We start from the raw sequence: 12454 nt of genomic DNA, 5'->3' as shown, positions 1-12454 counted from the left end.
CACCGGAGGTGAGAGGCGAGACAGAACTACTGTTAAAGAGTTAATTCTGTCATAAACTCACACACCTGCAGCCATATTAGAGAGGCGAAAGAGAAAAAAGCAAAGGAGGTGGATGCAGGTGCAGCCAGTAAGAGCGGCTTTTAACGATGGGTCTTGAAACCTGGGAAATCCCACAAATTATCACCAAACTGTGTCAGCTGAATACAAAGCAAAGTCTTCTCCTGTGCATTTCTCAAGTATCACTCATCACTATAACGGAGTGCTGAATCCAGTGGTGGAGATGATTAACTCTTTATGACTGCCCAGACAGTCTCTTCTGGAAGGTATTTATAGTGTTACACTCATTTGTAAATGCCAACTTGTATCACTTCTGCCAAACGTGATAGAAGATGTGTAAAGAATGAAAAAAAACAGAGAGGTTCCACCTCGTCTTTAGTCACCTCTGCACACCCGGCAAGTTGTTGCATGAATTGTGCATGAATATCAGTTTCATAAAGTTGCAGATATTGTCGGACACAGACCCTCCAATTCCAATGTCCAAAAGGCATATAGGGTGAGGGGGTGAGACGCTGTTTGACCATCTGACAAGGATTTCAGTTGGAGTATACTCTCGGCGTTCATACACCTAAGTCTTACAAGTAAAAGTAATACATCCCACCAAATCAATTCAGATGTAATCCACATAATTGTGAACCAGGAAGTATAAAGAGCGACAAACGCCACGTAGTGAGGAGGTCTGTTGGATCGGTGGGTCAAAAAACACCAGACTTTAGCCCAGGAGACCGCTGTTTGTATCCCATGTGAGTCACGTAACTTCCACACTTAAGTTACGCCACTTCCATGTTTTAAACCATAACACTGACTTAAGTAGTTTTGTTACCTAAACCTAACAGTTATTTCATGTGAAGACAGAAGTTTATTTTGAAAAGACTGTATGCATGTAACGAGCGGAAATGTTTTGCTGGACATTTGTAGGAAAACCCACAAAAAATGAGGGATAACTTTTCGTATGATATCATACGAACTGTTGAAAAGAGACATCTGTAAAACAGTTGACAATTACAAAAAAGGTCAATCATTATGCTTTGTATTTAGGAGACTAGTTTAACAATTTGTGAAACATGCTTATTTGCTTTCTTTTATACTCTCATGTCTATACAGTAAATATGAAGATACAGGCAGTTAGCGTAGCTTAGCTCAAAGACTGGAAACGTAGCTTGGCTCAAAGACTGGAAACGGGGGGAAACAGCTAACCAAAACAAAACAATCCACCTACCTGCATGTCTAATACTCACTTGACACGTATCTTGTATGTTTAATCCGTACAAATACCGAAGAGGTTCCACCTTGCTTCAGGAAGCCTCTCTCTTCAGACCAATCTTAACATGTTTTGCCCCACCTGTAGTAAGAATCTAAAAACAGCAAAGTTGTCTCTCCATTTTCCATCCATTGAACAAATCTGTGTGGCATGGCTGCAGACTTTTATTCTTCAATCAGAAACATACATTTTGTTTGACAGCAGTATTGGAAAAAAAAGCTGATTCAATAGCATTGGATTAAAAACAGTTTATTTAGTTAAGTGGCAGCTGTACAACAAAATATGCAAACCAGTGACCGCTGTAAAATACCAAGAGAAAGTTTCCATCACAGAGACAAGCAAACACCAACATGTTTTCCACATCAAATGCTCTTTTCCAAACACACACAGCCACATGAATAGCAGCGCTCCCACAGAGTAAAAAAAGAAAAAAAGCCAGAACAGGAGTGAGTGATGTCATTTTTCATGTGAATCAGAGAATGCTAGTCATTAGCAACTGAGATCTTAAGGTGGTCCATGTGAGTTATATACTGTAGGAAGCAAAGGCAGTTGGATCATTATCAGGAATGATTATCACCCTCAGTCACTCATATTTTTTCTTCTCTCTCTTCTTCTCTCTCACGCACACACAAACACAAATCCTGTATTTTCCATCACAACATCTCTACAAAGATGTGCAGATAAACAAGATAATAAATTAACTTTAACAATGTACAAAGAACTTGAAAGCCATGTGCAGCAGTGAGCTCATCCTTTTATTGAACTTGACATGCACTATTGACACTGATGTCATCTGGTGATACACGATAGGGCTGACAACAACAAACTAACACCGCGGTCCAAGCAACAGATGACAAAGAAACACTCAACACAAATTAAACGGGAAGGAAGGAAGTCGTAAATTCAAACCTGTAATTTTGGATAGCACAACCTGTATTTGTGAACATGAAGATTGTTGGCTACAAAACAACTGTTGTCAGTGTCATGAAGGGACACACCTTGGAAGCGGCGTCTTTTCATCTCAACAGCCAACATGTTCTCATCCCAACTCGTCACATACTGCCGCTTTGTCAGCTCACTTGGCGTCACTTTACGGACGCAGTAAAGACGTGGTTTACATTATGAATTCAAGCAAGAACACTTGCTCAGGTTTAGGGAACAAAACCACTTAGGTTTAGGAACAAAACATCATGGTTTGGCTTAAAATTACTACAGTACAGATTGTGAATACAGGACACAAACAGCTGTTTGTAAAGTGAAAGTGAAACTTAAAACACAGGATACGAACAGCGGTTTCCTGGATGAAAGCCCTGGGTTTGTTGGACCCACCCACCCACGTTGTGTGTGTGTGTCTTTTCGCTCTTTAACCTACGTCTCCACAGTCACTCCCGGTGCACTTTCTCTGAGCGTTTAATATCTCCACGGATCGGTTTACTTTGGAGTTAGTTGAAAGCCTGATGTGTCTTATTCTGGTGGGTTATTAATGGGTGCCTTGTGCGGTGATATCACACACAGATGGCCATGACAAGGGGAGGTGGATGGGTCCAACAAACACAAGGCTTTCATCCAGGAGACCGCTGTTCGTGTCCCGTGCATCACGTTACAATCAGCTGTTCTTTCGTGTCCCATGTTCACAACATTCAGTGTAATTTTCACTGTACAAACGTAGTAGTTTTAAGCCCAACCATGTATTTCTTTCCTAAACCTAACTGTAGTCGTTTTGTTGCCTAATCCTAAAGTAACGCCAAGGGGCGTGACAAAGCGGCAGTATGTGAAGAGTTGGGAGGAGAACATGTTGCTCATACACACTCTAAAGGGTGCCTTGTGTGTCGGCATCATACGCCGAGGGGAGTGACAAAGCGGCGGTATTTGATGCCCTGAGAATGAAAATGTTGGTCACTTATGACAAAATCCCATAAATATCTCAAGATGAAATACATACAGCATGTGCCACAGAAATCTGAACCAGTTATTAGTCAGAGCCACCCACTTCATTCTTGACCCGTGAGACTCTGCCATTTCTATCGCGTGTCCTCAGAAATTGCAGGGGAACAATGATTCATTGAAAGAAATCAAGTGTCTTTCTGTTTTTGCTCTGCAACTCATTTCACGCTTCTTCTGTATTCCTATTTACCTCCCATCATATCTATAATTCGTTCAAGGTCGCTCTTTCCCCGCCTGCAGCCCGTCGGGTGGAGAGCTGTATGTCCTCATGCACGTGTGTCATATTATGCTCACCACATAAAAGGCAAAGGCAGCTTTTAATTCTAAAACGCAATTCCAGATGACAGATTTGCAGCTGTTTAACAAGACCCCATAACAATAATTTCCTTTTTGGAGTTTGACAGGCTTGAAAATGTGATCCAGGTCCCGACAGAACACCAAAACCCCCTGTATGAGTCTGTGTGGCAGCTTACTGCTTTTAATGAGACCCAACCAAAGCCCGCAGTTCCGAATAATGTCATAGAAATGCATTTCTTTGACACTCTCAACATGGTGAGTTCATCAAGCTGGAATAATAGCCCACCTGTAGTGTCGATCAGCACAGGAACTAGATGGAGGAACTGCAGGAAGTAAGAAATTGTTACGCAGTTCTTGAGCACCAAATACTTTGGTTCTAATCTTTAAGAGTATCCTATTAGCACAGCTGAAATGTCATTTAGTAAAAGACTGAACTCAGAAGTAAAAGCAAAGGTTCCAGTTTTTAACTGGGTCTTTTTGCAATGCTTTGGCAATTATTTTTTATCATTTACGATAACTTTTTACTCACCAAGATAATTGCTCCAAAAGATTCCAACGGGGCAGGAATATGGCAAACGGCCAAACCAAATAGTAGAATTGCACGTTTCATTCTCTGATATTTTTTTGTTCTCTACCTTCCCAAATCTTTTATGTATGCATACTGTATGTCTCTCTTCCATCTATATTACTCCTTTTGACTCCTGTAGTTTTCCTTCACTCCCTCTATCGGTTCCACTTCACCTATAGCAGGTGAAAAGGTCTGTGACCCCCATCTCATAATAAACCCTCACTGTGACCTTCAGATCATTCCTCACACCCACAGTCTTCTCCATCCGATCATCTATCCCATCGCCTCTCCATTCTCACCTCCTTCTGTTATTTCAATTTTTAGCTTAATTTCCTTTCTTCTGTCGAGCTACCACCCTTTCTTTCTCACTTATATTGCACCCTAATTTTACCACTTCCCTCCCTCTTCATTCTTTCCTTCGATTACCCAGCTTGCTATTTTTTTCTTCTTCTTTGATCTGTACTTCCTAATCTCTTCCAGAGGGGATCTGTTCGCTGGTTTACACTGTAGGAGTTCTGGAAAATACACCCAAAGCCTCTGACTTACCCATTTTCATCCTTAGTGCAGTGCTATATACAGCATGTTTCAAAACACTGAATTTATTTGATTTACAAATGGTGAAATATTCATTAATATTGAATTCAATTCTCAAGGACTAGAGAAGTTCAGGTAAGAGCATAGCACTGACACTGCCAAGGTTAACGGTTCCATTAGATTATGTTATATTATATTAATAAGAGCTGTTGAAACATCCATCCTTGCCAAGAAAACTAAGAAAAAAGTTGTATGCACAACCGCAGAAAATAGTTTGTGAAGTGATATTTTGTTTTCAGAGAGTGATGCAAGAAATTATTTGACTTATTTTGTTTAACATATCCCTCATATTTCATGTTAACCTGCAAAAGCTAAGTGTTTGTACATCATGCTGCTGACCTGCTGTCTTGAGAACCACACTATGATGATAAAATGGAAGAATCACACTCATTTAATGGTATTTCTTCTCCAGAAATAAATTTAATGGTGAATGAACAAGAACACATAATTACAGGATCAAAAGCATTTGGTGATTTACATTCACATTATTTAAACAGAAAACCCAATCAGAGGTGAAATGATCCGTCTCCAGTCAGGTGTTTCAGGTCCGGTGCCTGATTGCTGGTTCCAGCCTTGTTATTGAGGGATTTATCTCACCTGTGAGAGATTCTTTAAAATCCTGACAGCTTCCACACACTCTGTTTCACTCTCAGAAGTCTTGTTCTTTCGTCGTCTTCTATTTGGCTGTGCTTAGTTTTCTCCTTGTTAGTGCGTTTCTTTTTTTAATTCAACAACACTGACTACATTTACATGCACAAAGTATTCTTTTTTGTTTCCCTTATACTGAAAAAGAACGCAACGTACATGAAACCTGCCTTGGTGGAGGTCTGTGCTCTCTGAGTGCACTTCTAGTTATTATAATTAATGTGTCCTGCTGTGTGAATCTCCATTGTTGGTTGCCAGCCATATCACTGCCACATTTGTTGTACAGCTGACGCCCTTCAGAATCAAAATCCGTGCTAAAAGCCCTCTATTGTGAATCTATTTCTCTCCCAGTCCAATGTAAACATGGAGCTCATCCCTGGATTCAAAGCTACGTTGTTCCATACTGTGAGCAATGCTTCATTATGCTTCATTCCTAAATACCTCTGAGTGCTCCTGGATGACAGTCTAGAAACACAGAGGCCTTTAATTTGCATATTGTATGCATGCACATGTTTAAAGGGCATACTTTTTAACTGTTGATGCACTTTTTGATATTTCATTATGACACAACTCTTCTTGATTGTGGTCTTGTTCGTGTAATGCTGCTGTGACATGGGAATTCCTCCCCCTAGAGGTAAGTACAGTATCTATCTCTGCTGCTATGTTTAGCCCGTCCTGTTCTGGATAAATTTCACAGTCAGCAACCTTTCGCCAACCTTTCTCCTCCCTGTTTCCCCTGACCGGATCTTTTCCTGGTCTCTTCCCATCAGCTCAGCCTCTTTGTCTTTGCCAGTATTTTCCGTGATGTGACTGGTGGTGCTCTCCTCTGGAAACTCCTCACTCAGCAGCCTCTGCCTCACCCTCGTTTCACCCCATCTCACCGGCAGTGGAGAGAAACTAATTACAGCGACTGTAGTTTCAGATATTATAGTTACTTTTTTATTAATCATTTACATTTATTGAGTTTAGCCATGTAGTTTGATTTGAGAGACCCGAGTCACAGTTCATATGTGTGAGGAAAACACTTTAATATCACTAATCTCCTCCATACCTCAGCCTTTGTTATCACAACATGTGGATGTGGATTGGTAAAATTGAAATAGACTTTACTAGTGTTCTGCATCTAGCCTTGCAGATGCTAGCCTCATGCTAATGAAGAGTACAAATGGAAATAATTTATTCTGTGGCAAAAAAAACAAAAACAAAGGGATTCTCTTTGTTGAAATGTTAAAGGGACTATTTGTAACTTTCAGAATTGCTTGTTAACAGCGACACCTGTGGCCGTTAAGTCAATGAAAGTCAGCGTCGGGCTCACGCTTGCTCGCTCTAAATAGACATGAACGAGCATCGCTCAAAACAGTGAGGCGACACACGTCAGCTAAAACCACAATATCTCTATGTTTCACCTGCTTGGCAGTAATGTTAGCTGACAAGACGAAGGTCTCTCCATGAATCAATGCTGATCCTACTGTTGGCTTTTCCTGCCTCACCCTCCGGGGCTGTAGCGGGAAGATAAAACGTTATCGCCCCCCAACATCGCCTGCAGGGAGACACCGGCACCCGGTCGGAGACGACAACGTCTCTCGCTACGGAGCCCCGTCACTTCACAGGACACGGGAAACCTCTGTGCAGAAATAAATGCTGCAGCTCCTCCAGACCAACAAACGTCCACTGTACATTCACTAGATATTCTCAGAGATACTAACTCTTCTGCAGTGTGGAGTGAGCGCGCATGAACGTCTAGAGGTGGAGCGATACAGCGAGAACGCGCGCGCTGTGTAGTGAAGGCAAGCAGGCAGAGGAGCAGTGACTCCGGTCACACGCAAGCTCATATGCGAGCGTGCATGGGATCCCGTACATTTGTACGCTTAAAAAGTTACAAACAGTCCCTTTAAAGAACATATTCAAGAAAGCTCAACTTCAAGTATTAAAATCCCAATAAAGCAGAAATACATTGGAACAGCACTGTAAAGCTTAACAGAGTGTAACATGTGCTATAAATCTACACATACAGGAAATCATCCCACCTGTCTCCCGCTGACGCTGATAAATGTCCAGTAAATACGTGCGGATCTGTTCGGACGGCCTTGTAGAATCCCTGACACTGTGAGATGACCGTGACTCTCACCCTGATCTGTTGCAGCACGGTGCTCTTACACGCTCCGCTAGACTTTAGTTGGAGATCTAGAAATTGTCCACAGTCAGCAGCTTCAACCAAACAATCCTATTTTTCATCCATGTTGTACTTTTCACGAAGCTTTGCAAGAAAACATCACATTAATCTAAGTTTAACACACCATTATCTTTCTTTCTGCTAACCTCTGTTTGGTTAAAACGACATGATTTTGACATTTAAAGTCATTTATATATTGTATCATATTTCAGATACATATGCAAATATACACAATAGTAGCATGTTGTATTTGCATTTTTCCATCCTTCTTGCTTGTCACATAAGAGACAGCTTTTCATACAACAACACAAAGCAGTAAGTTTCCCAATCACCTCATTATTCCTTTCATTATTATTATTTATATTATACATGAACGGTAGGAAAGAAAATTACTCTGCTTTCGGCTATTAGTGCAGACGTCTCTTTCCCAATGTAAGTCTATGGGAAAAAGTCTTTTTGGGTCCAATGGCATCACATGACGGACACAGACATTGTAATTCCACACTTTGGTCACTCTGTAAAATTTGCACAACAGATGGTCAATGAGGAGAAACTACTAATACATAAATGGAATCAATCACAAGTGACATGCTTTTATTTAAATTAAAAAAACATATATCATTATTCACCAAGTTGTTAAAATCTCATATCTGCATATTTGGGGCTGCACATCATGTTTTGGACGTAGTGATGTATTCCATCTTTATGCTTTTCTTGGATCTTTATTTTAAACCTGTCAAGCTCATTCCTTTATTTTATTTTTTTTCTCTGCTTCTGTCCTTTTGGTTTATGTCACTCTTTCCGTTTGTTTCTCCCTCTTTCCTTCTGAAGAGTAAAGCCAGACTGAACACGGTGAGGCCGCCAGGCGCCGCTTACCACAATTGGCCGCTTGTGGGCGGATCAATCGTGCCGTTAATCCAAACGCTGGCTTCCATAGCTTTTTATGCTAAAATACCAAACAGATCGGTACAGAGGCTACATCAGCGGGGAATTAATAAGCTCATCGAGTCGTCTGGTATGATTGGTTCATTGTGCCGTGATTGACGTCTTTTCAGGTCACAGTTCTTTTATTTGACCTCTGCCCTCAGTGCTGTTCGCCTCAGGGCAAAGTTTGACATTCATGTCCCTTGTCTGTGCTACTGTATGTTAGCAAGTACCATAAATAACCTGTGTGCACATCATAGCTCAGATATAGATTAGGTGTGGAGTGGACCTGATTTTGTCAAGAAATTTTGGAGCCCAGTATACCTTGAACAAAACACCATGGTAGTGGAAGTGGAATTTCCCAGACATCGCATCACTACTCCTGTCATATGAATCAGCTCTCAGTCTTTACTCTCCTTATTTCTCTTTCGTCCTAGTCGTATTGTCTCTGCTTGTTTTTCTTTCCCTTTACTTCTTTCCTCTTAGTCAACCCTTCACATGTCATCCTCTCGTTTGTTTGTGTTTCTGCATCTGACTCCATGTTTTCATAGTTAACCTGCTAAAACAGTGAAAAGAAAATACAGACATGACCTCACACTCCTTTTCTCTCCTTCTTCACTTTGTTTTTCTTCGTACCTACCCTTGTTTGTTGCTGTGGAACAAGGTAGAATGGGCTTCAGGAGGTTAAACTGTTAACCCCGCCATCCATATTTCTTCCTGCTCTTTATTCATTCCCTCCTCTCCCCATATGGCAGCACTGATGTGCTTTTAACTGTCAATGTGTTCCCTAATTCTCACACTCCCTCTCTATTCCTCTCCATGTGGCGGCATCTCTGTGTTTTAACAGTTAACCTGCTGTGTGACCCCCCCACAGCTAAAGCAGATGTCTGCCTGCTTCGTCCATTAACAGTAACGGCAAATATTCACCAGCCTTCTTTCTCATTCTGTGAATTTCCCCAATTTTTCTTTCTTCCATTTCCGTCTCACTCTTTCCCTCTGTCTCCACAAACTTCGCTTTCTGTTTGACCAGTGACTTTTAACAGGAGTGAGTCATCTGTATCTGGGGACGTAACGTCCCGAGGCTAGAAACTAAAAGTAGCTCTTAACTTGCTGAGTGAGGAGAAACTCCTAAAAAACAAGGACGTGTCAGTTCAAACTCAACGTTTTTGGTCAAAGAATAATTCAAATCATTTTAGCACTAAAAGTAAAGTAGGTCCAAAGTCTCAAAAAAGTTAGAGGCAGTCCAGAGGACTCCTAAATCCCAGTACCTGCTTACAATCAGTCACATGCTGCAGGTAATTTGTCACATTGCATCAGTGTTTGAGAAAATTGCAAAATAAATAACTTTTAAAAGCATATTTTGATAGTTGAAGTTTGACACAATTTATAAACTATTTAAGAATATTGTTGATGAAATCTGTCATTTTTTTATTAAATATTTCAATTTAGTTTAACTAAAATTCTGTTTATATTCTTTATATTATTTTTTTTAATTGAAATTACATTCTAACTTTTAAACATTTTAATTTAATTGGATTTATTTTAACTTATTTAATAGGGTTTATTTAATTTAAATTGATTCCAATTTTAATTTTACTTAATTAGATGGAAATTTAATTTACAACCAATTAATTCAATACAATTTAATTAAATGTAAAATGTTTTAATTTCATATGAATCAAAGTAATTTGATTTTTTTAACTTTGTTTGATTAATTTTGTTTAATTGGTTATATTGATTTTATGTGTCAAATTAAATTTAGATTTATTGATCTTAATTAAGTTTATAGTAAAGTATAATATAATAATTTAATTTAGTTTTTTAATTACATTTTTAATTTGTTCATCTAATTTATCCTAATCCAGTCTAGTTCCTTTTCAAATTTCTATGTATTGATGAATATTTCATTTCACTTAGCAGATTAATTTATTCAGAAACATGATAGCATCCATAGCAACGGGGTCAGTCCCAGCCATTCTCCGACCTCAGGAGTTTCCTCCGCCCTTAAAAGTTCCTCTCAGCAGAATATGGCTCCCGATGAGGACAGCAACTGCAGGATATTTCATTTCCCCAAGCTTATAGCAACTGTATTACACACACATAATGTACATTACACTGATTAAAATGATTGCCCTGATGTATATATTACTCAGTAGTACATTATCACTTATGTGTCTGTTTTTGTCTCCCAGATGTTGAAATATACAGAGTTGAAACAAATGGGTCAAACAAAGGTTACGCATTGTAACCCTAGTTCTACGAGTACAGATGGAGTTCTTTAACAGTCTGTTGCCAACTCACCTCTACATCAACTGGTTTGGACAATCAGGACAAACATCTAAATATATCATGGTACTCGCTGGATATATAGCTGCAATATTGTAACCCGGCATCTACAAAGTCAGTGAATTAAGGCAGCTTCATTTCAGATGTAGTAATAGGCTCCGAGCATGGAGCTTTATTTGACTGAAAACAACAACAAATATGTCTTGATATTGTGAAATATTTAAACACATATGTTGTGTTTATATGAAAGCTTGACCTGAGTGCACACATGCATGCAGACAGACTCATGTATATGATGACTAAATATTTTATGCCACGCAAATTCATTCATGCATACATTCATGATGCATTCAGACAACTGAACAACGACCTTTGGCAAGCTATCTCACGAACAAATCACCCCGTCTAGACTTTGGTGCGTGTGTGTGTTCCTTTTGTATCATTCTTCACCCCTTAATCTCTTCTGCCATGAGGGTGACTTCCTCACTGTATCGCCCTCACCCCATTTCACAATTTACTTTTTTTCTCTTTCCTCTCTTCTCCCAGATCGCTTGTTCATTACACCTCTAACCTCACTTTAACTCCTTCAACCCTCACATCAGTCCATCCTGCAGCTGTACAGATTAGCGTCCTTGAAAAACTCATTTTCATTTCATTTCTACGTTCAATTCTATCTATCGTTCAGGCTGTAAACTGCTGAACTTTCAATGATGCACATTTCTCTCTCCCTCCTCCACATGATCCAAAGCCACTGCTATATTTGCGCTGCATGTAGAACAGACATAAATTAATGATTACATTACATTAATACACGGGAGCGACTAATACATGTTTGACTATCCATGTTTTTAATCTTTTAATAAATGCATCTCTTTACGGCTCCCTTTTCACTGTGGCCTTAAAACTAAACTATCAGTCACTGTGTAATCACTTGTATAACTGCAGAAGAGTTGCAACAAAATAAGAATATTATATTATCGTATTTGTCCTGGTTCTAAAGTGTTTAGCAGCAGTTATAATGGGGCAGTAACTCATACATCCTGTTCTCTCATGCTATCCACCTTGAACACAAGCACATTAGTGCAGCGAGAGCACTAATACGGAGACATACATGCATGAGCAGGCGTGTACAACAGCGTTAACAGCCCAACGCTGTCTAAAAGAAATGACCTGTGCAGGTGTCGAAATTCTGACCCCCTGACCACACACACACATACGTTGTTGTGTCTGAAGCAGAGATGTACTAAATGGTGTCTTGTCTTTGCGTGGAAAGGCAAGAATCCACTAATGAATAGTTAACATCCATGATGAAGTGATTGATGTTCCTCTTTCTTCAAGTGATTTTGTCTGTTTGCTCCATCCATCAAGTCAATTAAGGTTTTAGCTGACACGTCCATTGATGTATGTGTTCACTTTGTCTTGCAGTCAAGGTGACATTTTTAAATTCTGCTCTTTGAACATGTTGAATAATGGTCAGTTAACGTATAAATACCTTAGTTATGAGAAATATGCAACTTTTTACTTACTTACCCCTAAACCAGCTTTGGGCAATGACACATTACCTAGTAATGTGTTAAAGTAATGTGATCAGGCTTAGTCTTTTCAATAATGAACAACTAAAGAGCCAGATATTTCCCTCTGGAGTTGGTGGAGACCAAAAACAGAGCTAAAAGGAGAGTGAATATTGGATTTACATTCATCAGGT

This window comes from Sebastes fasciatus, chromosome 8, assembly GCF_043250625.1.
Source record: "Sebastes fasciatus isolate fSebFas1 chromosome 8, fSebFas1.pri, whole genome shotgun sequence".
Lineage (NCBI taxonomy): Eukaryota > Metazoa > Chordata > Actinopteri > Perciformes > Sebastidae > Sebastes > Sebastes fasciatus.
Note: the sequence above shows the minus strand (reverse complement) of the source record.